At 39.9% G+C, this 18,864-nt stretch overlaps 1 long non-coding RNA gene across 1 annotated transcript in view; it reads right to left on the minus strand.

Annotated features, from left to right (window-relative positions):
* The window catches only part of LOC113881018, a 237,368-nt gene that overhangs the window by 53,454 nt on the left and 165,050 nt on the right, over positions 1-18,864 (minus strand). Inside the window, exon 3 of the long non-coding RNA XR_003507908.1 lies at positions 12,500-12,600. This is a non-coding gene — a long non-coding RNA (uncharacterized LOC113881018). The remainder of the gene's footprint in view (positions 1-12,499; positions 12,601-18,864) is intronic.

Consider the following 18,864-nt stretch of genomic DNA (forward strand, 5'->3'; position numbering starts at 1 on the left):
AGGTCTGTCTAGTCAAAGCTATGGTTTTTTTCCAGTAGTCATGTATGGATGTGAGAGTTTGACTATAAAGAAAGCTGAGCGCTGAAGAATTGATGTTTTTGAACTGTGGTGTTGGAGAAGACTCTTGAGAGTCCCTTGGACTGCAAGGAGATCCAACCAGTCAGTCCTGAAGGAAATCAGTCCTGAATATTCACTGAAAGGACTGATGCTAAAACTGAAGCTACACTACTTTGGCCACCTGATGCGTAGAACTGACTCATTGGAAAGGACCCTGATGCTGGGAAAGATTGAAGGCAGGAGGAGAAGGGGATGACAGAGGATGAGATGGTTGGAGGGTATCACCGACATGATGGACATGAGTTTGAGCAAGCTCCAGGAGTTGGTGATGAATAGGGAAGCCTGGTGTGCTGCACTTCATGGGGTCACAAAGAATAGGACAGGACTGAATGACCGAAATGAACCTGGTAGCTTATATGCTCTTGTGTTTCAGCAGTAGAAACCTGGGGTTAATTACTACATTTGTTTTCAATACTTTGGGAAGCAACTGATTGAACTTCACGAGAGTCTAATTAATTCACCAGGTTCTGGTGAACTTCTCAAGAGCTTAAGAAGCCAGGTCTCCCTCCTAGTGTTACGGGAGTGGGAAAAAAAACCCTAGAAAGAATGGCTAAGCTGGAAAGAATATATGTGACCTGGCACCAGTTTATGTCAACTCAAGTTTCTTCAGCATGACACTCAGGTTCCTGATTCTCAAGAATTCCCAAACTTTGTCCTACATGAGAAAAAATTATTACACAATGCTTTGACCTATAGCTTGCAGTGAATAATCCTTGGTTGAGTATGATCTTCAAGGTGTCCAAAGAAAACTGTTGTGATGTTGGAAGTCACTCTGTCCTTATCAGAACTGTCACATGATAATCAATGTAGGTCAACTTGGAGCTCACTTATAAGACTAGTTGGGGTGCTAGAAGACCAGGCAAGAGGTGATGGTGATTTGAACTAGGGTGATAGCATTGACAATAATGGAATAAGGTGTCATCATTATGTATCTAGGAGGTAGGACCAGTAAGACTTGCTGCTCATTTGAATATGGGGGATGAAGAGAAGAGCCAACTCAGTTGGGCATGGAGTAAATGGTGGTGCCATTTTCTCAGCTGGGGAAGACTGAGGGAAGGCAAATCTTGGAACCGGAAGTAAATCTAGAGTCCTATTATGGCTGTATTAAATTTGAGGTGGCCTACTGGAGATCTGGAGAAGAAAATGGCAACCCACTCCAGTGTTCTTGCCTGGAGAATCCCAGGGGTGGGGGAGCCTGGTGGGCTGATGTCTATGGAGTCACACAGAGTCAGACACGACTGAAGTGACTTAGCTACTGGAGATCTAGGGCTTCCCTAGTGGCTCAGATGGTAAAGCGTCTTTCTGCAATGCAGGAGACCCGAGTTCAATCCCTGGGTTGGGAAGATCCCCTGGAGAAGGAAATGGCAGCCCACTCCAGTATTCTTGCCTGGAAAATCCCATGGATCACGGAGCCTGGTAGGCTACTGTCCATGGGGTTGCAAAGACTCAGACATGACTGAGCGACTTCACTTTCACTGGAGATCTAAGTGGAGACACATCAAGGATGTAGTTGAAGATAGAACATGTTTGCTCAAGGCATGTGTTGGGGCAGGGGTTTATGGAACACCACTCTGTTCTCCATTATGCTCTATTCTGGGAGAGAAACAAAGAAATATGGTCACAGAAAGTTTGATCAAGAGAGAAATAACAGGAAGAGAAAGCCAAGAGATTTAGAGTCTGAGGACAAAAAAGATTTAGAGTCTGAGGACAAAAAAGAAATAATGGAGAGAAAAAGATTGATTTGATTTGAGCTCAGACAATGTACAAGGCATTATGTTGCGTGTTTTTACACACAATAGCTTATATAATGCTCACCAAAATCTATATTACTGCTGAGAAGACCAAGACTCATAGAATTTATTTAACTTACCTAAGAATCATAGCTAGTTATGGGGCAGAGCTGAGACTTTGAACAAAATCTCCGTGACCCTAATGCCTAGATTCAGTATGACTAAGACTCCTTGTCAATGCAATACTTTGTTAACAACCAGTAAAGCATCAGAAAGACAAAGATTTCCCAAGGCCTGCAGAATGCCTGTCCACAGATCATCATCCACTGGAGATCATACTCTTTTTGTCTGCAGAATACAAACCACATTCAGAGGGAGTGGGGAAAAAAGTAAAAAGAAGACAACAATTCAAGATAGAGTTGTTTGTTAAGAATAGGGAGCTGAGATTTATTATTATTATTATTATCATATGTCATCTCTATGTATTGTGTAACTACTTTTTGTTTTTGTTCCTAGCAATGCTCCCTGTCCTTCCACTGAGAATTCTCTGATAGGCATCTGGACTAAAATTTTCCTTCCACCCATCCTAGGCAGTCAAATATAGTTCACATGTAATTGCAGCATCATCTCAGCACATGGCTACTTCTTGCTCTGATTCTTTAGCAATATCTCTCTGGGAATTCATTGACTTACCTAAATGGAATGTTCAGTCTTTAAGGCACCATTGGGTTTGGGGATTACATGGTGTTGTCATGGACTGGAAGACAACTGGCCATGTCCAGATCATGTGCTTTCCCTTGCAAGTGTAAGGTAGGAAAGCTTCTGAGATTTACATTTCCATTGGTACCATATGGGGCAGGGGAGGGCAGTTTCCCAACATGAAAACAACAGAGATCTATTTCAGCACTTAGATTGGATGGAGGCCATTGCAGTTACTGTTGTGGTTACTAGTACCACTGCTATTTTTATTCCAGCTCCAGGGCAATATTCAAAGCCACACAATAAACCTGAGATTAGCAGTCAGTCCTGGTTTGATTACTGACACAAAGAGGGTTTTATTTTCTTCCTCTTTTGACAAGTTACATGAAGCCTGAGCTCCAAGCAGCTCTGCAATCAGTTTCTGAAATCTTATCAAAAGGATGACAAATCAATCTGGAAAACAGACCCACTGAAATGTCTGAACAGATTCAGTCTTCTCTATGACCTAATAATTCAACTTTCTTTTCAAATCCAAGACTAGAATTGTGGGGAGAAGTTGCTGCTTTTCCACTTCAGTCTAGGAAGGCAAAACAGATTTCTTTTATCTGGAGGATTTAGTGTTCACATAATAATTGCCTTTTGATACTTCTTATCTGGGTTTCTTACAAAACTAGCCTGAAAAACTAGGTAGTTAATTTAAGACAGTGTTTATAACTTTGATACCCACAGTGCTCAAGAACTGCAGAATTGTAGCTCTTAGACCTGGCTTTGAAGGTATATTTTGTTTGGAATGCAAAATGTTTTATTAATTTGATGTAGTTGCCAATATTTTAAAAGTAGATGATTTCACAGTTTTTAAAAATCCAGATTTCTACTTAATAGAAGATGTGGCAACAGCAGGTCCACATTCCCGTAATCAGTAGTCAGCAGAAGCCGAATGGCAGCTGCCTCTATAGTTGGGACATAGAGCACTTAGGGATGCATCCTGCTGCAAGTAATTGAAGCTTAAACCACAGGGACATCTATTGTTTGCTTAAGGCATCTGAAGAGCTTTGGGGGTTTTATTCAAGAGCTTTAACAATGCTATCTTTCTGGTATCTTTCCACTTCCTTAACTGTTTAAATAGGAGAATCATTCCTATCCCACCAGATTGTTTAAGAATTTAAAAAAAAATCATGAATGTTAAGTCCTTAGTTCAATGCCTGGCACAGTGGGAGAGCTCAATTGGTATTAGCTGTTGCTAAAAGAAAGGCAACGCCAAAGAATGCTCAAACTACCATACAGTTGCACTCATCTCACACACGCTACTAAAGTAATGCTCAAAATTCTCCAAGCCAGGCTTCAGCAATACATGAACCGTGAACTTCCAGATGTTCAAGCTGGTTTTAGAAAAGGCAGAGGAACCAGAGATCAAATTGCCAACATCCGATGGATCATTGAAAAAGCAAGAGAGTTCCAGAAAAACATCTATTTCTGCTTTCTTGACTATGCCAAAGCCTTTGACTGTGTGGATCACAATAAACTGTGGAAAATTCTGAAAGAGATGGGAATACCAGACCACCTGACCTGCCTCTTGAGAAACCTATATGCAAGTCAGGAAGCAACAGTTAGAACTGGACATGGAACAACAGACTGGTTCCAAATAGGAAAAGGAGTACGTCAAGGCTGTATATTGTCACCCTGCTTATTTAACTTCTATGCAGAGTACATCATGAGAAACGCTGGGCTGGAAGAAGCACAAGCTGGAATCAAGATTTCCGGGAGAAATATCAATAACCTCAGATATGCAGATGACACCACCGTTATGGCAGACAGTGAAGAGGAACTAAAAAGCCTCTTGATGAAGGTGAAAGAGGAGAGTGAAAAAGTTGGCTTAAAGCTCAACATTCAGAAAATGAAGATCATGGCATCTGGTCCCATCACTGCATGGGAAATAGATGGGGAAACAGTGGAAACAGTGTCAGACTTTATGTTTTTGGGCTCCAAAATCATTGCAAGATGGTGATTGTAGCCATGAAATTAAAAGACGCTTACTCCTTGGAAGGAAAGTTATGACCAACCTAGATAGCATATTAAAAAGCAGAGACATTGCCAACAAAGGTCCATCTAGTCAAGGCTATGGTTTTTCCTGTGGTCATGTATGGATGTGAGAGTTGGACTGTGAAGAAAGCTGAGTGCCGAAGAATTGATGCTTTTGAACTGTGGTGTTGGAGAAGACTCTTGAGAGTCCCTTGGACTGCAAGGAGATCCAACCAGTCCACTCTGAAGGAGATCAGCCCTGGGATTTCTTTGGAAGGACTGATGCTAAAGCTGAAACTCCAGTACTTTGGCCGCCTCATACGAAGAGTTGACTCATTGGAAAAGACTCTGATGCTGGGAGGGATTGGGGGCAGGAGGAGAAGGGGACGACAGAGGATGAGATGGCTGGATGGCATCACCAACTCGATGGACATGAGTTTGAGTAAACTTTGGAAGTTGGTGATGCATAGGGAGGCCTGGCATGCTGCGATTCATGGGGCTGCAAAGAGTCGGACAGACTGAGTGACTGAACTAACTAACTAATAGTCTATCAACTATTGTGCAATAATGCTGCATAAAAAGTCACCCAACTCAATGGCTTATAATACTAAGCATTTCTTTTACTGGCTCACAGGCCTTAGGGTTAGTTAGAATGGTTCTGTGTTATGCTGTCGGTTGACTGGGCTTGGGACCCTCAAGGTGATGGTTTGTGTTCAGTTCTGCTTATCCTCACTGGATCAGTGCCTACCTGGAGATGTTTCTTCTTATGATGAATTACAGGAGTGTAAGAAAGCAAACCAAAGCATGATATCATATAAGATACTAACTGTATATCCACTTTCTATTGGATAAAATGAGTCGCATGGCCAGGTCAAAGTCAGTGGGGGATGAAGTGTTCCACTCAAAGCAGGGAAGTAATATTTGCTGAAAATAATCCCACCAATTATAATTTGGAAATCTGGCATCCAAGTAAAACAGCACTTTCTTTAAGTGTCCACCTAACTATCTTTGCTGTATCCTTGTTTGCTTCACAATGGCACCACTATCCCTTCTATAGCACAAACAGACATTTTATGCCTTTTCTGAATGTGTTAATGGGATTTGGTTACTTTGAATTAATTCACACTAGGGGCTTCCTGGTGGCTCAGCAGTAAAGAATCTGCCTGCCAGTGCAGGAGATGTGAATTCGATCCTGGGTCAGGAAGATCCCCTGGAGAAGGAAATGGCAACCTACTCTAGTATTCTTGCCTGGGGAGTCCCACGGACAGAGGAGCATGGCGGGCTACAGTCTATGGGGTTGCAAAAGAGTCAGGCATGACTTAGCAACTGAACAACAGACAATAAAGGCAATAGTAATAATGTGTTACCTCCTCCCAGGAGTATTTGCGTTTTAAGTAAGATCTAGTGCAAGGAAAAGGCAATGGCACCCCACTCCAGTACTCTTGCCTGGAAAATCCCATGGATGGAGGAGCCTGGTGGGCTGCAGTCCGTGGGGTCGCTAAGAGTTGGACACGACTGAGCGACTTCATTTTCACTTTTCACTTTGATGCATTGGAGAGGGAAATGGCAACCCACTCCAGTGTTCTTGCCTGGAGAATCCCAGGGACGGTGAGCTGCTGTCTATGGGGTCACACAGAGTCGGACACGACTGAAGCGACTTAGCAGCAGCAGCAGCAGCAGTGCAAGGAGAAGGGGTAATCCCAAGGAGTGAAGGGGTGATGCTGGTAAGTTTTGTTGCTATAACACCTGGATGTAGGAGCAGAGATATCTGTGGATAAGTGAGACCCAAGGCAGTGTGGCAAGGCCCAGCAATAGATCATACAAAGCTCCACTGCTGGAAAGCTATTCCTCTGTAGTGTTGCCAAAGAGGTAAACTGCTTACTAAGATAAATCTCCTGGGCTTCTTGGGCTGAGAGGAGTCCTTGAGAAGAATATTTATTTGTCATCTTTTGGTTTCTTATTTAATTGGAGTCACATATCTTCTCTAAAGCCATTTATAAACTGTACCACATTCTACTGATGCAAATTCTGTACAGAGACAAGTTCTGTGTTTGAGTTCACATTTATACTTTTCTATTATAAATTCAGGAGAATACTTTCCATGGAAATTAATGGGAAATTCTTGCCAAATAGCTGTCACCCGTTAGTGCTTTTACTGTGGAATTAGTAGTAATGTACGCTTTACAATGAATATGGTTCATATGATATTTTAAAATCACATGATGAAAAAAATCATGGAACTTTGACTTATTTTTATGCTCTGACTCTGTTTTGGCATCTCTGATGTGTTTTCTGGGGAACACTACATTATCATTATGAGATGCTTGCTTCAGTGAGCTGAACCATCTACTTGGTCTGATATTAATCCTGAAGTTCTCATAAGTCACTCAGAGGATTATACAGTTTCACAGCACCGTATTCTGTAGCTCAGGTATGTTTTAAATTATTTGGTCACAGGCATGAATATTTTTTTGTCTTTGTTACAAAGCCAGACAGTATTTCAGGGGCTTTCCTCCTAAACGTTTACTATTTTACTCCCCAGATATTTGTCAACTCTGCATTAGACCCTGGGTGCATATGGATTTAGGAGTTCAGTTATTTGTAAGTGACCCTGAAGAATGATACTATAAAGGAATTTTTAATTTTCCTAGGACAACAAATATGAGTTGAATATGGAATGAGTTACCTAGCTGGTAAATGAACCTCATTGAAAACCCAGCATATACAATTTAAGGGGCTTTGCTATTCTCTATTTGGTGTTGCAGAAAGCAATTGCTTTCCTAAGATAATTTTTAAAGCCTTTTTAAAAGGTAGTAGCTAATGTATATTGAGCATTTACAAAGTGCCAGACACTTAATCTAGGTACTCAAAATGAATTGTCATGACATAATTTCCCAGGTGGGGGAAACAAGACTTACTCAAGAGAGGTCTTGTCAAGTTCACACATACTAAGTGGTGGAGCCTGGATTTGAACCTGGGAAGTCAAACTCTGGAGCCCTCCTCCTTCTAGCATTTGTGGTAGGAAGGAAGAGGTTTACACAATTCAGAGTTCTACTCTGGAAATTCCATGTATTGAAGATATTTAAGAGGAGGTGTTATATTTGGCAGTGAGGCAGATCTCTCCACTATTAGGAAAGCAAAATCGAGTGATTTGTGAAATTGTTTCAGTGAGTGCTCCAGCCAGTATTTATTTTAATGGCTGTGCAAATGACTTTAGTCCCATATTTATAGAATCATTAAAGACTGTGGGGATTATTTATAGTTTCTGTGCTATGCTTTATTGCATTTTGTGGGCAAAAATATAATTCATAGAGATATGCTTGAGAATTTGGTGGTTTTCAAAGGCCTCAGAATATATCCCACTGGACTTTCAAGGGCTGTTGTATTAGCATCATTATTTTTTGTTTGTTTGTTTTACACTATAGAGTTTTCCCACACAATGGTAAATATAAATGTAAAATTTGTATTTGTATTTTACTTAGCACAGGGAATATAATGTCAAATTTCTAGCACATAGCAGTTGGTCATGTATTTGAACTCAGAGATTCACAGTTTGTGCCTCAAATGTGAATCTTTAAGACCACAGCATGCAGAAGTTGAGCAGACAGGCAGGGCTACCCCGTGTTTAGAATTTGGAGGGATAAATGAAAAAGAACAGTGACGATTCAGAGCTTGAGGGTTAAAGACAGCTAGTGATAAAAAAGGGAGTGTTTCCAAAAGTGATGCCTCTCCAAAAACTCTAGTGTTGCTGTGATAATTGTTAGGGCTATAAAGGAAGTATTGGACAAGGCAGAAAAATAGCAAGACCATGAAATAGTCAGACAAAACTCTAATACTGATCTTTGTTCTTTCTTTATACAAACTTGTTATCTCATTGAACATTTATCGATACCTCTAGCTCTTGCTCTACAGCCCCCTTCTTCTGATTCCAATACCTAATTTTCTTCTGGGGAATGAGTTTTCTTCCACTGCATGCCAGTTGGCGCAACTGTCATTGCAGGTACACCACTCTCTCCTTGTCAGGAGGCAGACCTGTAGCCCAAATGTTCTAAATCTTTAATGGCATGACAGAAAGGCTACAAAAGCAGCTGGAGATGGTTCATTCCAGCTTCTTCAACTGATGAGTTTGTCCATTTGTTCCTGCTGCCAGGATTCTCAGAGCATCACTAGTTCCTGACAGCCTTTTCTCTGTCTGGTTCCTCAGCCTTTCCCTTAAGTCTGAATATTTTCCTCAGAACTCTCAATGGCTTACTTTGTGCTCAAGTTAGACAGATCCGTCAATTTCTGTTGCTTGCAAACGAAGACTCCTAACTGAAATTGTTGGTTTTACTATAATTTAGATGTAGAAGAAGGGATTTAATGATATGCTTTCTTAAAATAGCTAATCAATGGTTTCAGAAGAATAGCATTAGCAAATTCTCAGGGGAAAAAAATGCAGCACAATTGTTTTCAGGAGCTTTTCAACTGTATACGTTCCTCTGCAATCCAATGGATGCCTAGATTCTAGAACTGAAAATACATTTCTAAATTGATCTCTCCCTGGTGGAGTTCTAGCAAGAATAGAATCAGATACTCTGAATGTTTAAGAAGAGCACTCTGAACCCCTCCCCTGTTATATATGTGTATATATTTGTTATACATTAATATATCCTCCAAACCTAAGGTTTTGTGTTCTTACTATATGTTCATTATTCAACAAGTAGTTTTCTTTTTTCTCTTTATGTCAGGGAACAAATTATGATGCTACTGTTTATCTTGGATTCTTCTAAAAGTCCATGGATCAGTTTGGGGGGTGGTAATGAATAGAACACAGAATGGGATCATCTCTATTGGGCCATCAGATTGCCAAAAATAGACACATTCTGCAATTATCATCAGAATGACTTGTTACCATTTGAAAGTAGATGAAGAACAGAGATGCCAGTTATTCATCACATTCAAATCCCAAGAAACAGTTTTCTATGCAAGTAAATCATTGGGTCTGGGTGGTTTTTTCTCATTTTTTTTCTACTTCTTCCTCATTTCTTCTCTGCCAAACATCTAATCATGCTGAGATGCATCCTGCATAATAAACATACTCTTTGCACTTTCAACGACTATTTTAGTACAATAACATTTTAATATCAGTCTGTTCCTTCTCCACATCCTTCTTTGGAATAACCATATAGCATAATTTGGGCTAAATGCTGTTTTCAAAGTTAATGGTAAAAGTAGTAATAAGAGTAATAAGGTCTCCATCCTCTGCTGTATAGATGAGTGCATGTGTAATCATTCCCATGTCACATGTTGAGGAATCCATTGTAATTTAAGGCTTTGCTTGATTCCTTCAGACACTTGACTGGAACCCCTTCCTTGATGTAATCTGAAGGCAACTACTAGAAATTAGTATCTCTAACAACAATGAAAGGACAACACAGGAATTTTAGAATTAGACATACTTAAGTGTTTGCTTAGGGTTTCCCAGGAGGATGACTCTGATATAAGGATTAGAGTTCTGCCCATTTATAAGGAAAGTGATCACAGGAAACAGAGGAATGGGAAAGAAAGCCACTGGAGGAAACTTTCAAAAGCCAGTTACCTTGGTGGACAACTGGAATTTTGATACTTTGGGAAGGATCCTGAGAGATGGTGTAGAACAATGAAGAAGAAGGAAGCTGGGGTATGTATTTACAATTCCCCAACTTACACTGGTTGAGGGCAGTCTTAGGAGCATTCATTCTCCAGTCTCGTACCTGGACAAACCTGAGTGAAGTATGTTCCCATGGCCAGGCAAAACCCCTTAGACATCCAGAAAACACTATAATTCAAATAGATACATGCACCCCTACGTTCATAGCAGCACTATTCATAATAGCCAAGATATAGGAACAACCTAGATGTCCATCAACAGATGAATGGATAAAGAAGATACAGTATGCATATAGAATGGAATACTACTCAGTCATAAAATGAATGAAATAAGGCCATCTGCAGCAACGTGGGTGCAACTAGAGATTTCCATAGTAAGTGAAGTAAGTCAGAAAGTAAAAGACAAATGCCATATGATATCATTTATACATGGAATTTAAAATATGGCACAAATAAACCTATCTATGACAGACTCAGAGTTATATAGAACAGACTAGTGGTTGCCAAAGAGGAGGAGCTGTGCAGGAGGGATGAACTGGAGTTTGGGGTTAGTACATGCAGACTACTGTATATAGAATGGATAAGCGACAAGGTACTACTGTATGGCACAGGAAACTAAAATCCTGGGGTTAAACCATAATGGAAAAGAATACAAAATATGTATATATGTGCATAACTGAGTCACCTGCTGTACAGCAGAAACCAACACAACAATGAGAGAGTCTCATGCATCACGTGGAGAAGGAAATGGCAAGCCACTCCAGTACTCTTGTACTCTTACTCCAGTACTCCGTCCCTGGAGAATCCCATGGACGGAGGAGCCTAGTGGGATACAGTCTATGGGGTCACAAAGAGTCAAACACAACTGAGCGACTTCACTTTCACTTTTCACTTTCATGCACTGGAGAAGGAAGTGGCAACCCACTACAGTGTTCTTGCCTGGAGAATCCCAGAGATGGAGGAGCCTGGTGGGCTGCCATCTATGGGGTCACACAGAATTGGACATGACTGAAGTGACTTAGCAGCAGCAGCAGCATGCATCACAGTGAGCAGCCTTCACTGTGAAGAGATAGGTACTATGGGCAGGGCCTTGATAGCATCATTTACCCACCTTGCAAAGCTCAATGCAAAGGAGGTCAGGGTGGATGCTTTATGAAAAGACTGGATTTCATACTGCTTATGCAGTATGCTTTGAAGGGAAAGGCATTCATTCTTGCTCCAAAATTTCTGTTTCTCCAGATAAATTCAGAGGTTTCAATATTCTAGACCTACAGCCATTAGAGAATAATTCTTTCAGGTTAAGCCAGTGGGACTCAAAGTAAGTTCCCTGAACCATCTTCAAATTTTCCTGGGAATGCTTTATAGAAATCCAGATTCCTGGTTCTTAACTTCCAGACTGAATCACATCTCTGGGTGTTGGAGAATAGAAAGCAGCTCCAAGCGAGATTTATGAACTCCTCCAGTTTGAAAATACCTGAGCATTTCCCCTTTGCCTAATGACCTTAGCATTGAAAAAATGAAAATACAGTTTATTTTTTCCCTTAAAATATTAATACATACTCAAACCATATATATATGTCAGACCTGTCTTATTTCACTTCTGCATCTGCAATCCTTACCTAGCACAAGCTTGTCACATAGTGAATACGCTACAGATACTAGTCAAATAAGTGAATTCCTATAATAGAAACTAGAATGCAAGCATTCTTGGTGATTGAGTGACTCACACCTCAATGTGTATAAATTTGTCAACTCTTTTCCTCTAAGGAAGGAGGAACAGATGCTATAATAGAACACTGAGAGCCAGAGGGAAGGAATTGATAAAAACAGAATAAGGATTAGTTTTCTAGCTATAAGATTATCCATCTGCAAAATGAGGATATTGTCAGCATCTGATATTCTTGTCTGTCTGATGTCCATTCCTTTGCTACTTGATCCTTTACCCTGATATTCCTTTGGGAAACTACTCCTCTTCCATATATAGTCCATGGTGATTATGAAGGTCTGTCTTCATTATGGTCAACCACCTTTATTCATCTCCCAGATCACAAATGATTGATTCAGGAACTGATTTGTGATTCAACTGAGATCAGTTAGATTTTAATCCAAATTGCCCCTTTAATTTCAAAGAGGCTTTCTTAATTTATAGAGAAGGGAAATTAAATACCTGTTGGCTTTGCTCAAATGGTAGGATGTAGGCCTATAACTGGTGTTGGCCATGTTTACCATCACCTGGGAGATGCTACTTCAGAATGAAACCAAAAGCAAAGGAAAGAGAACCAAGAGTTGGAGAGAGTCAGACTCACAAGTATATAGCTGGAGCTCCTGGATCCAGCCACGCCTGAAGCTCTTGCAATTAGTGTGACTTGCCACTCACATGAGCCAATGGTGGTTATGTTCTTGACACCTGAAACAAACCAAAATTCCTTACTGAAAAGAGTTTGAGATGAACTGATATCCAAAGGAGTATCACCAGATTGTCACTGAATGTCTACAGTTGTCTGAAAGAGTTAGGTCTGAACCCATGCCCTACTACTTCTTATCTGGGTGAAATCTGAACTGTTACTTAAGGTCTTCAATCCTCAATTTCATCTTATTATAGAGAACTTGGGGTATTATTTCCCTCATTGGGTTGTGAGGATTATACACACATTAACAGTAGCCATGAAAGTGCAAATGAATGGTAGAGTTACTAAAGTTCTTTTATAGGAATTTTTATCACTTTTGGACATTCTTGACCACCTTCAGTTACCTAAGACCTCCTGATAATTCCAAAAGCCTCCATTAAATAGTATTAATCATGAATCAAGTCATGTTCCATAGGGAGGGAAATTTTTTTCTGAGAGTATTCAAGAGACTGGCTAAGCTCTTTTTCTCCTCATTGCCAGATCATTTGAGGCTGGCAGGGAATCTACTGGACTCCTACAAGGTGTCTGATGTTCAATATGATGAAATGAGGAAAGTGTAAATGTGAAGATTGTAGCAGACTGTACTTTCCAAAGATTGACACAGCAATATCTCTCATTATACGTGTTCTTCAGCCTTGTGAACTTGCTTGCCTCCATCAAGATGTATAATCTAATTCCTCTCCCCTTCAATCTGGGCATTTCTTAGGGATCTACTTTTACCACAGAATACAAAAGAAGTGACACTGAAGCTGAATCTGAAGTCTCAAGTGAGCACTTGTTTTCCAGATGCTCCCACTTGGGACAGTATCTTACAGAACTGAGCTGACATGCTGGGAGAAGCCCATGCCACATGGAAAGCCTACCATGTAGGTGCAGTGCATGGTCCCAGCCTTTGAATCATTCTGGTCCAAGTGCTAGGCACATGAGTGAAGATAGTTCTAGATGCCTTCAGTCTCTAGACAATGCAGTCATCTCCTAGCCCCAAAGTACTTTCAACTATGGCTGCAAATGTTGTAAGCACAAAAGAGCTGTCCCTGTTATCCCCTTTCCAAATTCTAGACTCGTAATCTGCCGTTTGTTTACACCACTAAAATGTGAGATGACTGCTATTCCTTAGCAGTAGATAACTAGAACATTAGGGACAGCATAGCCGTCAAGGAGCACCCTTTACCTTGAAGATATGATGATGTTCATGATGATGCTCACTGGACCAAAGCTCTGTCAAATAGGGCATATATCTATAGTGGAAAACATTAAACGAATGATAAATAAACTAACAAAATCCATCAGAATAGAACTCAGAACATTAGGTTGTTAGAACTGTTTGTACTTCTGATGATCAACCACCAGAACTCTTTCATTTATGAGAGACTCTCCCCAAGAACTGGTGTTGTGATGGAAGTATTTCCTGTTCAGGAGCAAGACATGCAAGTCTATGCTTAAATGAATGACTTAACTAGCAGATGGTAGAGTATTGCCAGAGCCCTGAGCTCAGTCAAACCTGGGTTCAAATATTTATTCCCACCCTAGTAGCTGAGTGATCTGTTAGAAACCTTTTCATTATACTAATTCATTCACTATACCTTTTCATTATACTCCAGTTTCCCCTATGTGCAAAGTGGAAGTGAAAGTCACTCAGTCATGTCCAACTCTGCAACCCCATGGACTATACAGTCCATGGAATTCTCTAGGCTAGAAGTGGGTAGCCTTTTCCTTCTCCAGGGGATCTTCCCAAACCAGGGATTTAACTCAGGTCTCCCGCATTGCAGGTGGATTCTTTACCAGCTGAGTCACCAGGGAAGCCCAAGAATACTGGAGTGGGTAGCCTATCCCTTCTCCAGAGGATCTGCCTGACCCAGGAACTGAACCGGGGTCTCCTGTACTGCAGGCAGATTCTTTACTAACTGAGCTATCAGGGAAGCAGAAAACCATATATACTTCATAGACTTATTTTCAGCATTAAATGAGAAAAAGAAGCACTTAATATATTGCTATGTACATAGTAAACATACCAAGTCTTAACTATTAATGTTATACCCACTGTGTTGAATGTTGTATTCAAAGCCACTTGCAAATTTTTTTAATACATTCAACATGCAGAATTCTGTAAATGTTAGGTGTACACCATGTTACTTTGATGTATTTATATATTGCAATATGGTTGCTGTAATAATGATATTTATCCATTACATACTTATAGAGCAACATTACTGTCTATATTCAATATACTGCGCATTAGATCTCTATCCCTTATTTAGTGTTTGCTGCAAGTCTGTACCCTTAAATACCATCAGTCTTATCCTCTAACCCTTAGTAACCACCATTTTACTCTGCTTTTGACTTTTTAGATTCCACATATAAGTGATATCATACAGTGCATCCATGTTATTGCATGCGGCAAGATGTCCTCCTTTCTCACAGCTGAATGATTTTCCATTGTGTGTATATAGCTCATCTTTTTTATCCATTAGTCTGTTGATGGGCATTTTAAGTTGTTTTCATTTCTAGAATATTGTGAATAATGCTGTGATAAACATGAGAATGTACATATCTAGTCAAACTCCTGTTTTTATTTCCCTTTGATATTTACCTAGAATTGGAATTGTTGGATTCTAAAACATAACTTAGAGTAAATATATTAACAACATTTTACGGAGGACCAGAATAAGAACTCTAGCTAACATTCATTGATATGCACACATGCCATGAACTATGCCAAGTTTCTTTACAAGAACTGCCTCCCTTAATTATCACAACAATGCTATCACTCAGGGACAATTACATCCCATTTAAGAGCAAGAAATTGAGGCATTAAAAGTGTAGGTACCCTGCTCCAGGTTACACAGGGATTAAATGGTAATCACACTGCAGACGAATAGCTCTTAATCACTCTGTCATATTACGTTCCCCTATTGGACACATGTCATTTTACTTTTGAGGTGAGGAGTTTTCTTTTATGTCAAAACACCACCATATTACACTACCAGTATTTCCATGCTTCTACAGAAACTTGAGGTCTCTGTACTTTGCACTTTGCAGAAACACTGAGGTGTTGAGCAGGTAACTCCCTAAGCCATGCAACAGAATGGTCCGAAGAAAGGTAGAGATAACTGAACAGGGAAGGAAGATAGATTCATTTGGATTCCTCATGGGTGATTCAGCATTTTCAAGGTGAATTTAATATGGGAAATGTTGCCAGTTCCCATTCACTGAAGACTTGATGCCTGATGCCAAAACCACTTAAGTGACTCAGGAAAATCTATCCTTATCATTTTGCATTGGATGTGCCTTTTAAGGATGGGATTGGTCTTTTACTTTGATCTTTGGCATGCTAGCAAACATCTTTAATACTTTTTCAAGGATCTTCAGCTTAAATTCCATTTCCTGCCCTATAGGTGAAACAGTTAAAAATATTCACCAGACTCTCCCTGCTCAAAGAGTGGTCCATAGACCATCAGGATCAGCATCTTCTTGAAGCTCTCAGCATGCAGAAATTTAAGATATCCCCCCCTAGACCTACTAACTCAGAATCTGCATTTTAATAAGATACTCAGGGGGAGAATTCCATGGACTGTATAGTCCATGGGGTCGCAAAGACTGAACGACTTGCACTGGGCACTTTGCAAGACACTCAGGTGATTCATATACACATTTAAGTTTCAAAAACACTGTTCTACACACATATTTATTGAAAACTCTTTTTAATAAATAAATTTTAAAAACTCTTATTGTTTTAGGCTTTAAAGAAGCTAATAAACTTTCTGGATTCATGGGAGGGAATTTATAAGAATTAAGTAAAAAAAAAAATAACTCCAGTTCTTAAAAAGTTTTAGTAAGAAAATAAGACAAGAGTAGCTGAGCCTCCTGTGAAACTTTATTTAGCATGACTGGGAAGGGCTACTCCAAAGATCTGAGATCCAAATGAATGGAAGAAGTAGATGTGTAAAGATAAGGGGGAAGAATACTAAGGCAGAAGATAAAAGCAAGTGCAAAAGCCAGGAGGGAAGAATGAGCCTAGAGTGTCCTGAAAACTGAAGGAAAGTCAGAGTTCTGTGTGACCGCAAAGGCAGTAGGAGATGAGGTCACTTACTCACAAATAGTCACCGAACAACAGGCAGTGGTAGGAACTGTCCGAGGTGCTGGAGATGTGGCTGTCCACAAAACAAAGGCCCCATTCTAAAATGAAGATCACATTCTAGAGACTGAGCCAGACAAGTAACAAACAAATGTGAAAATACGTGACAAAAACTAAAGACGGGTATGGGGATAGGGAGTTAAAGAAGGAGTCTTATTTTAGAGAAGGGGTTGACAAATTATATAACATGGGCCAAATCCAGATGTCTACCTGTTATTGTAAATAAATTTTTTTGGAACACAAGCATATTCATCATTTTATACATGTTCTATACATGCTCTCATACAACAATGAAAGAGTTGAGTAGTTGTCACAGAGATGATATGGTCCCCAAAGTCTAACATATTTACTGTCCAGAAAAAAGTCTGTTTTAAATGACAGAGTGTCTGGGTGGTGGGGTGAGGAGATGGCTCTCTGAGAAAATGATAGTTGAGTAAAGAGATAGTCAGGACCCAGGTGACATAGGGCCTTTTAGACCATGGCCAAGAGTTTAGGTTTCAAGTATTACAGAATGTCATCAGGCAGTTTTAATGGGGGGTGGGGGGGGGGAGGTAAATAATCTAATTTATCTTTTAGAAAGCTTACTAGAAGTCCACAGGTTCAAAGCCATAGCTGGGATTCTGCCAAGTTTTCTCAACCAAGGCACCTGGAGATGAGAGCCAAGGTACTTTCCCTCTGATAGGTACTTTGGCTCTGTCTAGATGATGTGGATTTTTGACCAGAATAAAAATCAAAAGATGATTAATGCAGAGATGTCCCATTTCCCACCCTTGTGTTTTGTGACAGCATTATGATTAATAGGGCTTTGTACAGTTCCTCATGAATGACTGATTTGGAACAATTCTATGAAAGGGATGTGGTAATTTAGCACCATTGCATGTCTACAGAGGAACAAAGCTACCCTTATTTTTAGCTTAATGCCACGATTACTTTTGAATATCTTGGCTGCCTTTATTCATTCATCTATTCAACAAATATTTATCAAGTGCCTATTATGGACAAGGCCCTGCATTTGGCAGGATAGATGAAAGGCCTACCTTTGAAAGGTCTTATTTAGTGTTTCCAGAAAGAGAGACGAGGCAGCCACAGGAAAAACTGCCAAGCGACTATTCCATTCAAAGGAATGAAAGAAATGTGGACTCTCTAAAAGGATTAGGGCTTTTCTATTAAAAAGAAGAGGTTGAAAGGGGATATAATTGAAACCACTCCAATCCTGAAGAGCACGGACTTCAACAAATCCAGAGACATTAAAATGATGGTCACACAACAGGATAAGATGTTAAGAGTTCATATATCTGACATTTAGGTTGCACTTAGTGATTTTCAGGTACTGGAAAATGCATTCACTGAAAATGCATTAAATCTCACAATAATTATTGGTAAGTATGATGCAACAAAGAAACAGAGAGCATAAGTAATTTACTCAAGATCATATGATCTTAGAAGCTCACTAGAAATCCACAGGTTCAAAACTATAGCTGGGATTCTGCCAAGTTTTACTCAACCAAGCCCCCTGGAGATGAGAGCCAAGGTGTTTTCCCTTTGATCTTGGCTCTGTCTGTGGTGAAGTGAGGTGGTGGTGAAGCTTGTAGTGGTGAAGTGAGGACTAGAAACCAGGGATGTTTGACCCCCAAGCTGATATGGAATGTTCCTCATTCAGTTGTTCATATCGTAGGGAATACTGCTAGATTCAAGAAGTTTGGAGGACGAGGAGACGGGAACTGGAAGTTTTCTATTTTTACTTTTTAAAGCTGATTTTCAGGAAGATAGCTCTCTCTTCTACAGCTTTCTTCTTGGTACCTTTAACAGGGAATGAATGTTGACCCCATGTGGGAATCTTTATCCTGAGTGGCAAAGAGAATTTATCTGCGTACAAACCACTCCATTCTCTGGCTCAGCATTGAAAATCCTGAAATTCCTCCTACAGATCCAGTCTAAATGTAATTGAAAGGTACATGTTGATTCTAAGCTTGATGAAGAAAATTTGAGAAGGTGATGAATAATAATGCTAGCTAAAATGTGTTGAATGTTAAAATGAGGTCGATTTTGTGCTAAACTTCACATTATGCACATTATGTGCAACAATCCTATGAGTTAATTATTACAGTTATGCCTGTTTTATAAAGAA

The sequence above is a fragment of the Bos indicus x Bos taurus genome, chromosome 22 (assembly GCF_003369695.1).
Source record: "Bos indicus x Bos taurus breed Angus x Brahman F1 hybrid chromosome 22, Bos_hybrid_MaternalHap_v2.0, whole genome shotgun sequence".
Taxonomy (NCBI): domain Eukaryota; kingdom Metazoa; phylum Chordata; class Mammalia; order Artiodactyla; family Bovidae; genus Bos; species Bos indicus x Bos taurus.